Here is a 16,206-nt window from a genome sequence, read left to right on the forward strand (position 1 = left end):
ATTCTTGGCTTTGTGCTTTATGTTGTGTAAGATGGTCAGGCCCTGCCACAGCCTGTCCCCATGGTTCCTTATCAGAGACCAAGACCTAAGCTAGAGGGACTCAATTGTGAGTTTGTGAGAGCTCTCAATTTTGTGGGCTCTGAAATACCTGGTGCTTTGAAGAATGGAAGAGTGCTAGTGCTAACATTGCTGAATGAATGTTCTCTGCCAGCCATTGTGCCAGGAATTTTGCATAGGTTTACCTCCTTCTGGCCACTCTTCAAGGTGGCCCTTACCCCCATTCTACAGATAAGAAACCAAGGCTTAGCTGCAGCACTCTGCATGAGATCACTAGCAAACAAACATATATTTTTTCCCTCACTGCATAATTCTCCTTCTTAGAGCAATGAGACTCTTAATGTCTCTTTAATTTCCATGCAGCCAGAATAAGGCTATGTGGGCTTCAGAAAAGTTTTGACCAATAACAAAGTAGCAGGCTGGTTTGTAATTTAAAGAATCAGAGGTGATAGGTTTGAATTGTGGCTCCTTCCACTCACTAAGTGTGGGGATAACAATACCTATCTCCTCAAGGTCGTGAATGATTGAGTTGATGCATGTGAAGGTGCTTTGTACAGGTATAAGGGGTTATTGTCATCATTGTCCTTTTTCAAATAACACACATTGCTTTGTATCTACCATCAACAGCATATGAGTTGGGTTTAGTGATGGGGTTATCACCCACCATATCCTTGCACAGGTCTCCAGGCTGCCCTTTGAGAGAGAGAATACTGTCAACCTTGAATGTTTATAGTACCAGGGGCCAACATGAGTGTGGCTATGTGGAAACAGATAATTAGAAGGTCTTACTTCTGAGCTATCATTCTAGTTTCATTTCATCCATGGTATTCAGGACTACCAAAAATCAGCAAAGTGTCCTAGTTGGAGTTTCAACCTTCTTCTTCCTTCCATCCTCCAATAGAAGCAGTAATCCAAAGGCAAATCACACATAGAGGAGAAGAAAGTGAGGCAAGGCCTGAATAATCCAGCAAAGGAGTAGTGGCCCTGGAAAATCTGAAGTGGGCTGCATTTTGCAGTTTCTGAATAGCTTACTTGAGATTCCAAATTGAAATTCCCCCATGAGACTTAAGCCTCCCTGCCCCTCCTTTCTTGGCATACCACCTCACAGGCCCAGATATTTGACTTTAATAATTTTAGCACAAAGATTTACTACCAAGGAGTGATCTTGGCTGAGCCTCAAACCACAGCTCCTTCCAGCTGGCCAGGTCTCCAGAGGGAGTGCCCTGTCCTATATGAGCTATGTCTTCATCTTCCTGTAATGTCAGACCCAGGCATTGCAGACACTCTGGTTGGTCGTCCCCAGGTTCTCCCTGATACCACATCCTCTGTGACCTCTCTGTGGCATTTGGCAGTGCTCACTACTCTCCTTGGTTTCAAGGACTCCCTCTTTGGCCTTCTGCTCTTTCCTCATAAACTCTTTTTTTTTTTTTTTTTTTTTACCACAGGGAGGCTTGTGGTAAAGTTCTCTCCCTAAGAGATCTAGTTTTGCATCATGGTTCTTCCTAGCCATGGGACTTTGAACAAGTCACTATTATTTGCTGAACCCTAGTCTCATCATCTGTAAAATTTCAATAAAACCATCCACCTGAGTGGTCTCCAAACCTGACTGCTCTTTAGAAGTACCTGGGAACTTAAATTCAGATTCCCAGGAGTTACCCCAGACCCATTGAATTTAGGTTTGAGAACCCTTGACCCCCATCTCATGAAATTACTGTAGGGTTTAAATGAGATTACGTATATGAAATGGTTATCACAGTGCCTGCTGTGCATGCTCAATAAATGGTGGCTCTTGGAAGTAGCAAGTTTTTTCATTCATCCGTTCAGCAATATTTACTGAGTACAAGGCACTGGACTAGGTGCTAGGACTCTGCTTCCATTGGACTGGAATTCTAGCAGGAGAGACAGATTAAACAATTACACAGTTAATTGTTAATTATAATTGTGACAAGTGCTCTGAAGGAGAGTACACGTTGCTGTGGGGCATATAACAAAAGGCCTGACTGATGATGATGATTCTAAAATCCCTGTTTCCAATTTCCAACTCCATTATACTCTTCTGGTTTTTTTTTTTTTTTTTAAGTTTTATTTGTCTTCTTCTTTTTTTTTTTTAATGGAGTTATTGAGGGTTGAGCCCAGGACCTCGTACATGCTAATCATGCACTCTACCACTGAGCTATTTCCCTTCTCCCTCAAATTTCCAACCCCAAACCCACATATCCAACTGCCTGTTGGACATCTCCTCATAAATGCTGGCTGCTCTTCAAGTGCTATTATCTAAAAGTGAACATATCATCTCCCTCTAGTCTCTCCATCTCAGCCCACTTCTTGATCTTAACTTTTCTGTCTCATCTGTTCCTCTGCTTACTGTGTGACTCAGCAACCTCACTTCTGAATATTTAGCCTAGGAAACTGAAAACTTACATCCACAGAAAAATTTCTATATGAATGTTCACAGCAGCTTTCCTTATAATAGACAAAAACAAAACCAGCCCAAATGCCCTTCAATAGGTGAATGGATAAACAAACCATAATAGAGCCATTCAATGGAAATGACTCAGTATTGAAAAGAATCAACTATTGATGAATAATTCTTAGCAGTTTGGATGAATCACAAGGGCATTATGCTGGGTGAAAAAATGTTAATATTATATGACTCCATTTATGTGGCATTATGGAAATGACAGAATGATTGAGGACAGATCAGTGGTTGATGGGTTAAGGCTGGGGGAGGATGTGATGTTAAAGGGGTAACATGAAGGTTGTTTTTTTGTGACAGAACAGTTTTGTTACTCAGATCTATACACATGATAAAAATTCATAGAATGAAAGAAGACAGAGAAAGAGAGAGAGAAACCAAGAAACCTAGTGAAATTCGAGATCTGTAGTTGAATAAATTTGTTGTGTCAGTGTCATTTTCTGGTCTTGATATTGTACTAAGGTTATGTAAGATGTTATCATGGAGAACAAGCTGAGTGAATGGTACTGGGAACTTTCTGTACTATTTTTTCAACTTCTTGTGGGTCTTAAAATATTTCAAAGCGAGAAATACCTCTTTGAAAATCATATACATGGAAAAAATAGGCAAATGTTCTTTGGAGATATATGCTGAAGTATCTAGGTTTGCAATGTCATGATTTATATAACTTACTCTCAGGTAGTTTGGCAGAAACAGTACACACACACACACAAACACACAGATGGGTGAGATAAAGCAAATGTGGCAAAAAGTTAACAGTTGGTGAATACAGATGTGCATTGTGTTAGCCTTGCAACTTTTCTATAGGTTTGAAATTTTTCAGAATAAAAAGTTATGAAAATTGATTAATACGTATATAGATAGGTATCTAGATAGATAAAGTAAGCAAAAAAGAATACATCACTCAAATCTGGGATTGAACCAATGACCTTCAATCTAAGGTTCTACCAACTTTGTCTAATTATAAAGTCCTCTCCCCATTTCCTGGCCAAAGATAGGAAAATCCTGCTTGTTCGAGAGTCGTAGAAAAAGGTCAGAATTTGTTGGAAGTATTTTAAGTGCTATTCTGAGTCCTTGGTGTTACCATAGCCATTTAACAATTATTTACTGAACCCTGGCTATGTGCCTGCTTCTGGAATTATAACAATAAGTATAGCTAGAAGTGTCATTTTTCTTAGATTAATTAAATTTTTAGTAAATATAGAATCATATGCATTTTATATACTGTTCTACAACATTCATTTTTTTACTTCATAAGTTGTAGCTGTTTCCCCACATCAGTTATATAGATCTACTTACTTCTTTTTACAGTTCAGTGTGGTATTCAGTTATGTGGATGTGACATAAGTTATTTAATCAGTCTCTTGGACTTTTATATTATTTTTTAGTTTTTCTCTATTAAAAAATACCCTGATTTTTCAAAAAGAAAGAATAAGATAATACATTACCTGAGTGATATACAGCCTCCAGCTCTAATTTGCTTTAATTAGTCAACCAACCAACATTTATTGAACACCTACTGTGTGCCCAGCTACATGTTTATGCTGTTTGTGTCAGTTTGTGTAGGAGAAGACATGAGACATGGTCACTGCCTCTAAGGAGCTTATGATTAGTTGAAGAGTTATGGTTAATTTGAAGTCCTAACTTACGGACTACATAAAGCTGTATGTATTTGACTGCAGACCATATGTGCTAAGTACTTAGAGGGAAATCCGCCCCTTTTCTGTGTCTGGTTTTACACTCGTAATATTTGTTCAGCAAAGTTTCTTCAGTCCCCATGAAAAGATGCTTGCATGAGTATATCAGTAATGCAATTGGGGAGGATCATGCCCCAGACTTTCTGGAGAAGGGAGAATTTTTTTTTAACAAAGACATGTGAAAGAACATGACACCAAGCCAAGTCGTACTCCTGTTTGTCCTCTGTCCATAAAAAGTAAACTGTTTTTAATCTACAAGAAAAGATAAAAGAGCTGTGAGTCCTTTGGTGTGGCTCAGTTGATGGTGACACAACAATCTATGTGGTTGTAGTTTTGCTCACAGATTGGTGCTTACACAATTTTGTGTTGCATTGTTTGATGCACAGCCTTTTGTCCCCTTTCACTTGTTCCATATGTTTGCTTAGGGGCTCCTTGGTAACCATTCTTATTTAAAAATAAAAGAAAAGTGAAAGTTTCTATGTTTTTCCTTTAGCAATCTCTCCATGCTTAGGCTGATCCAGAAAGCTGTGTGTTTGTATACTTCTCTCTCTCATCCTTTCCCCTTTCCCAGAATTAGCTCATCGTTTACCTATTCTAAATCTGAGTTTAGGCAGACTCGGAGTTGCCGGGCCCCAGGAATAGGAGAAACAGGGAGGCTCGCCCACTCTTACACTTCAGGACCTAGGACAGCTCCCCAGCCTTCCTGGTCTGGGTGCCTACTTTTTAGTCCTTAAAGAAAGTCAGAATGGAATCAAACTTGAGAAACCATTTGATCCACCCCTCCTTCCCCACTCCACCCCCCCCCCCGCCTTTTGATGATGCCTAGAGAAAGGATCCCACTCAGCAAATATTTCAGGATTATAAACTACCTGGCTGTGGGAGACACAAAGGACTTGGAGGGCTCCCTCTCCCCCAGCATTTTCTATGCGTCTGTGTCTGCTGATGCCTAAAAAAATCCTTCAGTTCAATTCAGCAGACTTCTATGGATCAGGCTTTTTCCTACCTAGAAAGAGATGTGGCCTAAATACAGATATGCTGTGGGAAGGGAAACAAGGCGACTCCAGTTTGAATGAGAAAATAATGCCTCCTAAGGGACTAGAGGAAAAGAGAGCACAGAGCGTTGGGAGCCCAAAAGCAGCTGGAGAGGAAATGGCAGGGTGAAGTGGAGAAGAGGGGCATTCAGAGAAGTCTGGGGTCTTTGAAGTCAGGCGTGGAGAGCTTCACACTGCTCACACCAGTATACCCTGGACAGAGAGTCCAAGAAGAAGCCTTGCATTTTCTTAAAATGAGAAAACAGAAGCTTGTTGTCTCTTCTTCCAAATACACATAGCAAGACTCACTAGACTCATTTTCAAAATATAGTTATGTAATGATTTACTGCATTTTGTCTTCATTGTTCCTCAACAAACTTAGAAAGGGTTTTATTACGTACATTTTCCAAATGAATAAACCAAGACATTGAGAGTTGACACAGCTGGAAAATGACAGAACTGGGTCTTGAACCCAGTTTCCCTGACTCCAAGCTGGTATTCTTTCCATCACACTGTATCCCTAATAGGGTCTTTGTGTGTGTGTGGTACATGAATTTTACTGTTTTAACCATTTTAAAGTGTACAATTCAGTGGCATTAAGTACATTCACAATGCTGTGTAATCATCACAACTATCTATTTTTAGAACTTTTTCATCACCCCAAACAGAAACTCTGACCCATTAAATAATAACTCCCCCCGCCCCAATTCCCTGAGCCCCCAGCCTCTGGTAACTTCTATTCTATGTTCTGTCTCTTTGATTTTGACTATTCTAGGTACCTCATATAAGTGGAATGATACAATATTTGTTCTTTTGTGTCTGGCTTATTTTATTTAGCATAATGTTTTCAAGGTTCATCAAGTTGTAATGGGTACCAGAACTTCATTTCTTTTTATGACCTGATGGGGTCCTGTGGTTGCAAAGGACAGATTCACTCAGGCCACAAGAAGTAATGAGGGGTTATTGTAAGCAACCTTATAGAATTAAGGAAGACAGAAATCTCAGCCACGAGGCTAGAAGTTCAGGAGTAGCCATATGGCTGGGCTTACTGGGGATTATAAATATAGTTTGGAATCTGATCAGCACAGCTCTAGGGACCAAAATATCTCATTGCTTCTGTAGTGGCAGGAATTTGCTGTTTCCTGATGCTTGGCCCTTTTGCCATCTTAGTAGTCTGCTTCCCCAGCTTCTGTATGGTCTGGCACTACCTACTTCTTACTCTATGAAAAGCAATGCTCAAGCTCTTGCTGACTCCAGAGTTCTACCACTTCAGTGATATGCTGTCTTTTCTCCCTCTGTGCCCTTCATCTCTGGTGACTGTTGTCAGTTGACAAACCTTATCCCATGATCTGATTCTCTTTTTTGGTTGGCCTAGTTAGTCTCCAGTTGTCTCATACCATACCACCAAGCCACCTGCCTGCCCAGAAATTAGCTGCCTTCGAGTCAAGCATCTTCCTCTGCCCTGATCACTTGTGGCCAGGGTGCTAAGTCCAATGCTATTCAGTATGGCTCTTAGTGGTAATGACCTGCCTCTCTCAGGAGGAGGTTGAGAGCCCAGCAGGCAGACACCCAGAGAGTCACTGACTTCATTCTTCTTCATCAGTTCCCCCACCTCTTTTATGGGGATGTCTTTGCACTTTAACCCTATGGCCTGCATCTACATCTGTGACTTCTCAAGTCATGGAGCAGAGGTGTAAATGTTTGGGTTGATGTGTACTATGCAGATATTTCTGTACTTATTTTTAGATTATACAGGCATACCTTGGAGATATTGGGGGTTTGGTTTCAGAACACTGCAATTAAGTGAATATCACAATAAAACAAAAAACACAAGAAAGTGAGTCACATGAATTTTTTTATTTCCTTATGCATATAAAAGTCACTTTTACACTATACTGTAGTCTATTAAGTATACAACAGCATTATATCTAAAAAATGTACATACCTGAATTAAAAAATACTTTGTTGCCATCATCTGAACCTTCAGCAAGTCACTTTTTTTTTTTGCTGGTGAGAGGTTAGAAATATTGTGAGAATTACCAAAATGTGATGCAGAGACATGAAGTGAGCAAATGCTGTTGGAAAAATGGCACCAATAGGCTTGCTTGATGCAGGGTTGCTACAAACCTTAAATTTGTTTAAAAAAAAAGAAGAAAGAGAAGAGGAGGAGGAGGAAGAAGAAGAGGAAGAAAAAAGAAAGGAAGGAAGGAAGGAGGAAAAAGAAAAAGGAAAAAACCAAAACACAGTATCTACAAAGCACAGTAAAGTGAAGCACAATAAAACAAGGTATGCCTGTACAAATAATTGCCATATGGTAATACGTAGTTTGGAGTTGCTTGAAATATCCCTAACTTATGTCAAGCTGCCCACTTACAGTTTCTGAATGGGGTTGTTTCTCTCAAGACTGACAATCTGTTTTCAGTTCTCTTGCCAAATCTGCAGTAACAGGAAAATACTCAGAACACAGGGTACACTGAGGTGTTAGCAAATCCACGAAGTGGATTCCACTTCCTATAAACTGTGGGGAAAATGCCCAGATCACAGGAATCAGGCCAGTCCTAGTTCTGTGACTGTGATGGAGAATGCAGTGCTCATGAAATAGCACACGGATAGCTCTCTTCCCTCTGCAATTCCTTATAGCTAGGCTGGGGCATGAGACTAATCCTGCCAAAGGGCTGTGAGAGGAAGGGATACATGTTCTCCATAATTTCTCTTCCTAGAAGGTATAAGTTGGGTTGGCATAATGCACAATATCAGACTAGATCCCTGAGTCATCATCTAGAATGGGGTGCTGCCCTGAGGGGGAAGTCTCCTGGCCTGCAGAGGACTTTTTGTGAGTAGGAAAAAAAGCTCTATGGGTTAGGCCCTGGAGACTGAGATTTGACTGTTACTGCAGCATAGCCTTGTGTCCCCTTGACTGGTACATTCACTAACCAACAGTGTCAGCTTGGGAAGGTAACAGGGTCCTCAGATCTCATCTTCTTCTTCTGAAACCTAAGACTTGCCCCAGAGAGTCTCAAAGGTCACCTTCTAAGATTCTCTGATTCCTAATTGACCCGTATCCTGTTGACTTTTCCTAGGCAAAGTTTCTGTCCACTTTTTTCCATTCTTACTGTCATTGGGATATATTTTTTCTCACTTGAGCCATTCCAAAAGCCTTCTAATTGCACCCCTCAGTGTCTCCAGACTCTTGCATTTCAGCCTTCCTACTTTCTCAACAGGTATTGAATCACTTTTGTCCTCAAAAGCCTTCACTAGCTTCCCACTGCCTATTGAACAAAGTCCATGTGATATCTGGCATTTGAAGTCCTTGATTGTCTACAGCCATACCACCCTGCACACACCCAGTCTCATCTGAAGTCCTTGACAATCTGTGGTTGGTTATTTGTGCAGAATTCTCTCACCCCAACTGTACTGTGGGCTCATGAGATTTAGTACCATGCAGGTCTGACTCAGTTTATAGCCTCCCACATAGCTAATGACTATTGATGTGAAATGTCTAATATCTCCAAACTAGGAATGAAACTCCAGGAAAATGATAGAAACCACCAAATGAATTTCAGTGGTGATGTTTGCCAGTAGTAGCATGCCTATGTTTTGCATTATGGAAACATGCAGAATATGTGTATGTTAAAATGCAGAATACATGTGTGTTAAAATCCACATCCCAGGTTGATTGAAGACTATCTGAAAGGCATTGTGCAGTAAGGGAGGAAAGGGAATTACAAAAGATGTAAGGCAAGGTCTCTGCCTCCCAGGGGATGAGGTGTACGAAGGACATGTGTGCAGGAAGGAGTCTGCTTAGAATAGCAAAGGAGTCCTTGAAGTGGCTTCCTGGGGACTGCAGCAAAGGGAAGCTGGTTATTTGGGCTGGCCCCTGGTGAAGCCCTTCTTCAAAGAAGTACTGTGACTCAGACCCCACTGGCTTCACCCCTAGGGCACAGGGGACCCCTGTTGGGTGCAACATAGGCAGAGGGGAAAAAAGGAGGAATTAGAAAAGAGGAAGGAAAGGGGGAGAGAAGGAAAGTGAAGAAGAAAATGGGAGTAACAGAAGTACATTACCAAAGAATCTAAAATTTACATCCTGTCTCCTAGTTCAAATGGCATTTTCACAAGAATCCTGTGAGGTGGCTATTAATATTTTTATCTTGCTGATGATAAAAAGAAGGAGAGGTCAAGGGACTTGCCTAAAAATTACAAATTCAGGCTTCTAACATATAACCTTGTACTGTGTTCTCCATTGTACCAGGTGTCTCTCCAACTAGAGAAAGTACCTCAACTCCTGTACCATGAAATAAATTGTGACAGTAATGGATTATGACCCAAAGACTGAAATAAATATCTGTGAGCCCATACTGAGGTAATTAAAAGTCTGAATAAGTAAATAAGTGGGGAAGAAGGAAAGAGGAACAAACCTCCCTTACAGAAGAATTCTAATTAATACATGTGAAAGGAATGAGAGAAACAGAAAATCATGATTAGAGCACCACAGTAATAACTGCTTCAGGCAAGATCTAATGATGAAGCTAACAGTGGTGAGAAAAGCTTTCAGGAGAAACATGATATTTGCACAGCCTCAAAGTATAGACCCCACAATATTTAATTATCTTGATGTTAACATTTGCCCAAAAATGCTTTGATACTTCTCGCTCTACAAGGTAAACTTTCATTCTCCTCCCCTTAAATGTGGGCTAGATTTAGTGATAGATTTCTAATGCATACAGCAGGAGCCAGCAAAGAACCAAGGAGGAATTATATTGGTCTCTGTGAGCCATACAGTCTCTTTCACAACAACTTACCTCTGCTGTTGTAACATGAAAGCACCCACAGAAAATATGTTTAAAAAAATTGAGTGTGGCTGTGTACCAATAAAATTTATTTACAAAACAGGCAGTGGGCTGGATTTGGCCTTCTAGCCATAGTTTGCTGACTTCTGGAAGAGCATACAGAAAGGAAAAAGAATAACTTCGCAGTGGAGAAACACACACACTACCTCAACTGATTGAAGAAGAAATGGAAAATCTGAATATACCCGTAAATAAGGAGATTGAATTAGTAATCCAAAAAATCTCTTAACAACAAAACCTAGGACCAGATGCTTCACTGGTGAGTTCTACCAAAGTTTAAAGAAGAATCAACACTAATCGTTCTCAAACTCTTGCAGAAAATAGAAGAGAGAACACTTCCTAACTCATTATAATGAGGCCAGGATTGTCCTGATACCAAAGCCAAAAATAATACATAAAAAGAAAACTACAGACCAATATCCCTTATGAATACACATGCAAAAATCCTCAATACAATACTAGCAAACTGAATGAAGCAGTACATGAAGATTACACTTCATGACCAAGTGAGCTTTATCCCAGCAATGCAGTGGTGGCTCAACATATGAAGATCAAACAATGCAATACACCACATTAGTGGGATATAGGACAAAATTTACACATGATCATTTCAGTAGATGCAGAAAAAGTATTTGTCAAAATCTAACACCCTTACATGATAAAAACACTCAACAAACTAGAAATAGAAAGGAACTTTCTCAGCCTCACTAAAGGCATCTACAGAAACTCATAGCTCACATCATAATGGTGAAAGACTGAAAGACCAAAGATCAGGTAGAAGACAAGGACATTCACTCTTGCCATGTTTATCCAACATGTACTGGAAATTCTAGCTAAGGAATTAGGCAAGAAAATGTAATTTAAAAGCCTTCAGATTAGAAAGGAAGAAGTAAAACTACCATTCACAGATGGCATGATTTTATACGTGGAAAATCCTAAAGAATCTACAAAAAAACTATTAGAGTTACTAAGCAAGTTCATTGAGGCTGCAGGATGTAAGGGATTAATGTACGAGAATCAGTTGTATTTCTATGAACCAGCAGTGAACAATCTGAAAATTAAAAATTTAAAATTCCCCTTACAGTAGCATTAAAAAGAATAAATACAGTTGATCTTTGAACAATGTGGGGGTTAGGGGTGCTAACAGTTGAAAATCCTCATGTAACATTGTAGATGGCCCTCTGGAGTTTTACATCCACAAATTCAACCAACTGTGGATCATGTAGTACTATAGTATTTATTGGAAAAAAATCCATATACAAGTGGATCCATGCTGTTCAAATCCATGTTGTCAACTGTGCTTAGAAATAAATTTAACGAAATAAATTTAACAAGATAAATTCAAGACTTACACACTGAAAGCTATAAAACATTATTAAAAGAAATTAAAAGGGAGCTAAATAAATGGAAAGATATCCCATATTCATGCATTGGAAGACTTAATATTGTTATGATGGCAATACTCCCTAAACTGATCTACAGATTTAACGCAATCCTTATCAAAATTGCAGCTGCCTTTTTTGCAGCTCAACATGGCCAAACTGATTCTAAAATTTACATGGAATTGCAAGGGACCCTGAATAGCCAAACCAATCTGAAAAAGAACAAAGTTGGAGAACTCATGGTTCCTGATTTCAAAACTTATACAAAACTGGTAACCAGAACAGTGTGGTACTGGCATAGGATAGACATATAAATCAATGGAATAGAACTAAGTGTCCAGAAAGAATCCCGTTTAAAAAAAAAAAAGAATCCCATATATCTAAGGTCACTTGATTTTTTTTTTATTGAATTACACTTGATTTACAATGTGTCATTTTCTGGTATACAGCAGTGATTCAGGGGTGTGTGTGTGTGTGTGTGTGTGTGTACTTCTTCAGTCTTGAATCTCAAGACTGTTAATCCCAAACTTCTAATTTATCCCTCCCCTTCTTTACCCTTTAGTAGCCATAAGTTTGTTTTCTATGTCTGTGAGTCTGTTTCTATTTTGTAAATAAATTTATTTGTGTCACTGTTTTAGATTCCACATATAAATGATATCACATGATATTTGTCTTTCTCTGTCAGACTTACTTCACTTAGTATGATAATCTCTAGGTCCAACCGTGTTGCTGCAAATGGCATTATTTCATTCTTTTTTTATGGATGAGTAATATTCCATTGTATATCTATACCGCATCTTTTTCATCCATTCATCTGTCGATGATGATATTTAGGTTGCTTTCATGTTTTGGCTATTGTAAATAGTGCTGCTATGAAAATTGGGGTGCATGTATCTTTGCAAATTAGAGTTTTCTCTAGATATATACCCAGGAGTGGGATTACAGGATCATATGGTAAGTCTATTTTTAGCTTTTTAAGGAACCTCCCTACTGTTTTCCATGGTGGCTGCACCAATGTACATTCCCACCAACAATGCAGGAGGGTTCCTATTTCTCCACACCCTCTCCAGCATTTATTATTTGTAGATTTTTTGATGATGGCCATTCTGAATGGTGTGAGATGATACCTCATTGTAGTTTTGATTTGTAGTTCTCTAATAATTAGCAACATTGAACATCTTTTCATGTATGGTCACTTGATTTTTGACAAGACCGTTCAATGGGGAAAGAATAGTCTTTTCCACAAGTGATTTTGGGACAACACTATAGATGCATACATAGGAACAAAGCTGACCTACATTCATTTGCTAGTGTTGCCCTAACAAATTCGATAGACTAGATGGCTTCACACAACAGAAATATATTTTCTCACAATTCTGAAAGCTGGAAGTCTAAGATGAAGGTGTTCGCAGAGTTGATTTCATCTGAGGCCCCTCCCCATGGCTTGTAGATAGACATCTTCTCCCTCTGTTTCCACCTGGTCTTTCACTGTGTGTACCTATGTTCTTATCTCCTCTCCTTACAAGACCAGTCATACTGGATTAGGGTCCACAGCAATGACATGATTTAACCTTAGTAACTTCTTTAAAGATCCTGTCTCCAAATACATTCACATTGTAAGGTACTGGTGGGTAGGACTTCAACACATGAATTGGGGTGGGGGGCGCACACTTCAGCATGTGGGGGTAACCTTGGGAGCCCAGCACAGAGCACCACAGAGATTCAGAGCAACAAGCTCCTTGCAGCAGGAAGAAGCGGAGATGTGTTTTCCGGAGGGTTTTCATCAGCCACACATGTGGCAGTGACAGAGGCGGCAGCTCCCCAAAACAGGTTTTCTGGTGAATGGAAACGTGTCTTCCATTCTCTGTCCTTAAAGCACTTAGAAACAACACTGGCCCCTTTGGTTTGTGTGAAACCAGGGATGCTGGACAACTCAAGGGAAGAAAGGGATATTGGACTTTTTGTTCATCTGGCATGAGGGTGAGCAAGCTGGTTTTCTTTTGAAAAGTAGAAGAGATGTGACCTTATCTGTCTCCTGGGCTGGAGATCCTGGTTGTTTCTGGTCACACTGGTTACTAACAAATTAAAACTGGGCTTCTGAGAAACAATTGCCTTATATCTTTTGTCATTATTTCTTTCCCTGTTTCTTTGGAGAGCAGGGCTAGGATAGTGGAGAATTGGAATCCTAAAGTGAACAGAAGGGCCCTCAGACTTCAGAGAGGACTGCCCCTGTGTATCTTAGTATCCTATAAAATGTGACCATGTGCCCTTCCCGCTCACCACAGATAAGTGATTTTCTCATCATTTGAGACAGTTTTCTTCCCAGCCTTTCCATCCTTGTTGCTTCTTTTCAGTCCCTGTATTTGGACACATGCTGAATGTTCTGTAATGAATGTTTAGTGATCCATCATTTCTATTGCTCAAATAAATTAATTAGGATGGATTATTCCTGCTCTAGGAGCTCATGATTAATGACTTGGTGCATTTAAAGTGTTTCCTGGACACGCAGGCGGTGTCAGGACCTAGGCATTCAAATGCATTTTCCCCTTTTGTTTCTTCATTTAGAACGATGTATTCCCTCTTTCTCATAAAAATAGGTTCAAAGTCTTAGGTAGACCATAGCTACTCCTTCAGAGATTCTCTCAGAATTCGGGCTTTTGTGATAATGACAGAAATCAGTCTCAAACTGAGAGTCCACCCAGGCTTGTAAAAAGAACAAAGGTTTATTTTTCCTCCCACTTCTTTGTTCTAATTCTCTATTCTGCTTTTGTAAAATTTAACTTTTTCATTTTTCCCAATCTTCAAATATTTTAAAAATTATTATTCACAATTTTCACTTTTAATAGCTGCATTATACTCCATCAAGTTGATACAATTTAGTTAGTCATTCCTCAGTAGCTAGACATTTAGGGTTATTGTTCTCCAATATTTACCACTGTAAAAAACATTGCACTGAATATTTTTTCCATTTTTTCCCTTCATTTCAGTTATTGACTTAAGGCAAACTCCCAGAAACAGAATCACTGTGTTAAAGTGTACAGACATGTGTTATGAAATTGTTTTCTAAAGTAGTTGTGCCAGTTTATCATTTGGAATTTATTAGTATATTCATTTTACCATACCCTCACCAACATGGAGCATTATAATTTTAAAACTTTGCTAACTAGAATACATATATTTTTATTCTTGACTTTTTATTTTGAAATATTTCAAATCTTCAGAAAAGTTAAGAGTAATACAATGAACACTGGATGTCCTTTCCTTAGATTGAATTGTTAACATTTTGCCATATTTGCCTTTTTTTGAAATTTTATATGCATTAACATTTTTTTCTTTGTATATTTTTTTTATTGAAGTATAGTCAGTTTACAATGTTGTATCAATTTCTGGTGTACAGCACAATGCTTCAGTCTTTCATGAACATACATATATTCATTTTCATATTCTTTTTCACCCTAAGTTACTACGTGATATTGAATATAGTTCCCTGCGCTTACTGCATGAATTCGTTGTTTATTGCCATATGTGCTTTAACTCTTTATGCAAACATATATACATACATACACCTTTTCCTAAACCATTGAGTTAGTTGTAGGCATCCTGACTCTTCACTCCTAAATACTTCAGCAAACCTCTCCCAAGAACTTGGATGTTCTTCCACATAGCCACAACATAATTATCATTCTTGGGAGATTTATCATTGATATAAAGCTACATTTGATATTTATTCATATTTTAATTCCCCTGCTTGTCCTTTATAGCTGTTTTTGTTTTTTGTTTTTAGATCATACATTGCACTTGCTGATGCATCTCTTCTAATTTCTTTATTCTGGAACAGTTTTCCGGTCTTTTTGGTATTTTTTACATTGATTTTTTTTTCAGCCTCCAGGCCAACTGTTTTGTCTTTGATTCTTTCCTCATGTTTAGATTCAAGTTAGAGACTTAGGAGAGGAATATCACATAGACAGTATTGTCCCTCCTGGTTTCTCACATTTGGTTTCATCATGTTAAAGCCTTATATTTGTGATAATTTTGATGTACAGTTATTATTTCCTAAGAAAGACAGTACCCTCCAAACTAGTGCATGAGATGAATCAGGCTCTGTCTAATAGGAAGGGAGAGGGAAGTAACACCAGTTGAGCACTTACTCATTCCAAACACCATGCCAAGGGTGTTTATGGAATTAATCCCATTAAACCCCCATAACAACCCAGGGTGAATGAGAGTGAACCCTCATAACAACCCATGTGTGAATTATACACATCTCACACATATGGAATCTAAGGCTTAAAGAAAGGACCAAGTCACATTTCCAAGTTCCAGAAACTGATGGGGCTTAATTTTAATACAGGTCAGTCTTACTTTAAAGCTCATGTTTATTCAACATATTATGCCTTCTTAAAACCATGTTCAGAATAAGATGGAGTATCCCCCCATGGACCTGTCCAGCATGGGGTAATCGAAGGACGTCAAGTACAAGGCTCATACATCACCACTCACCATTCCTCACTCATGGCAGACATTGCTAATCAAACCCACCACAGAGCTCTCTAAGCCCAGGTGTTTTCAATTCTTTCCCAAGTCGCTGTTCCAGGCAGGTGCTAACGATTGAGAGGAGTCAGTATGGGAGATGAAATATAATCTGTGGATTTGTAAGCAGGCACACATGGGTTCAAACTCATACTCTACCACTTAACTAGCTGTATGAGTTTCTGA

The sequence above is a fragment of the Camelus bactrianus genome, chromosome 11 (genome assembly GCF_048773025.1).
Source record: "Camelus bactrianus isolate YW-2024 breed Bactrian camel chromosome 11, ASM4877302v1, whole genome shotgun sequence".
Lineage (NCBI taxonomy): Eukaryota > Metazoa > Chordata > Mammalia > Artiodactyla > Camelidae > Camelus > Camelus bactrianus.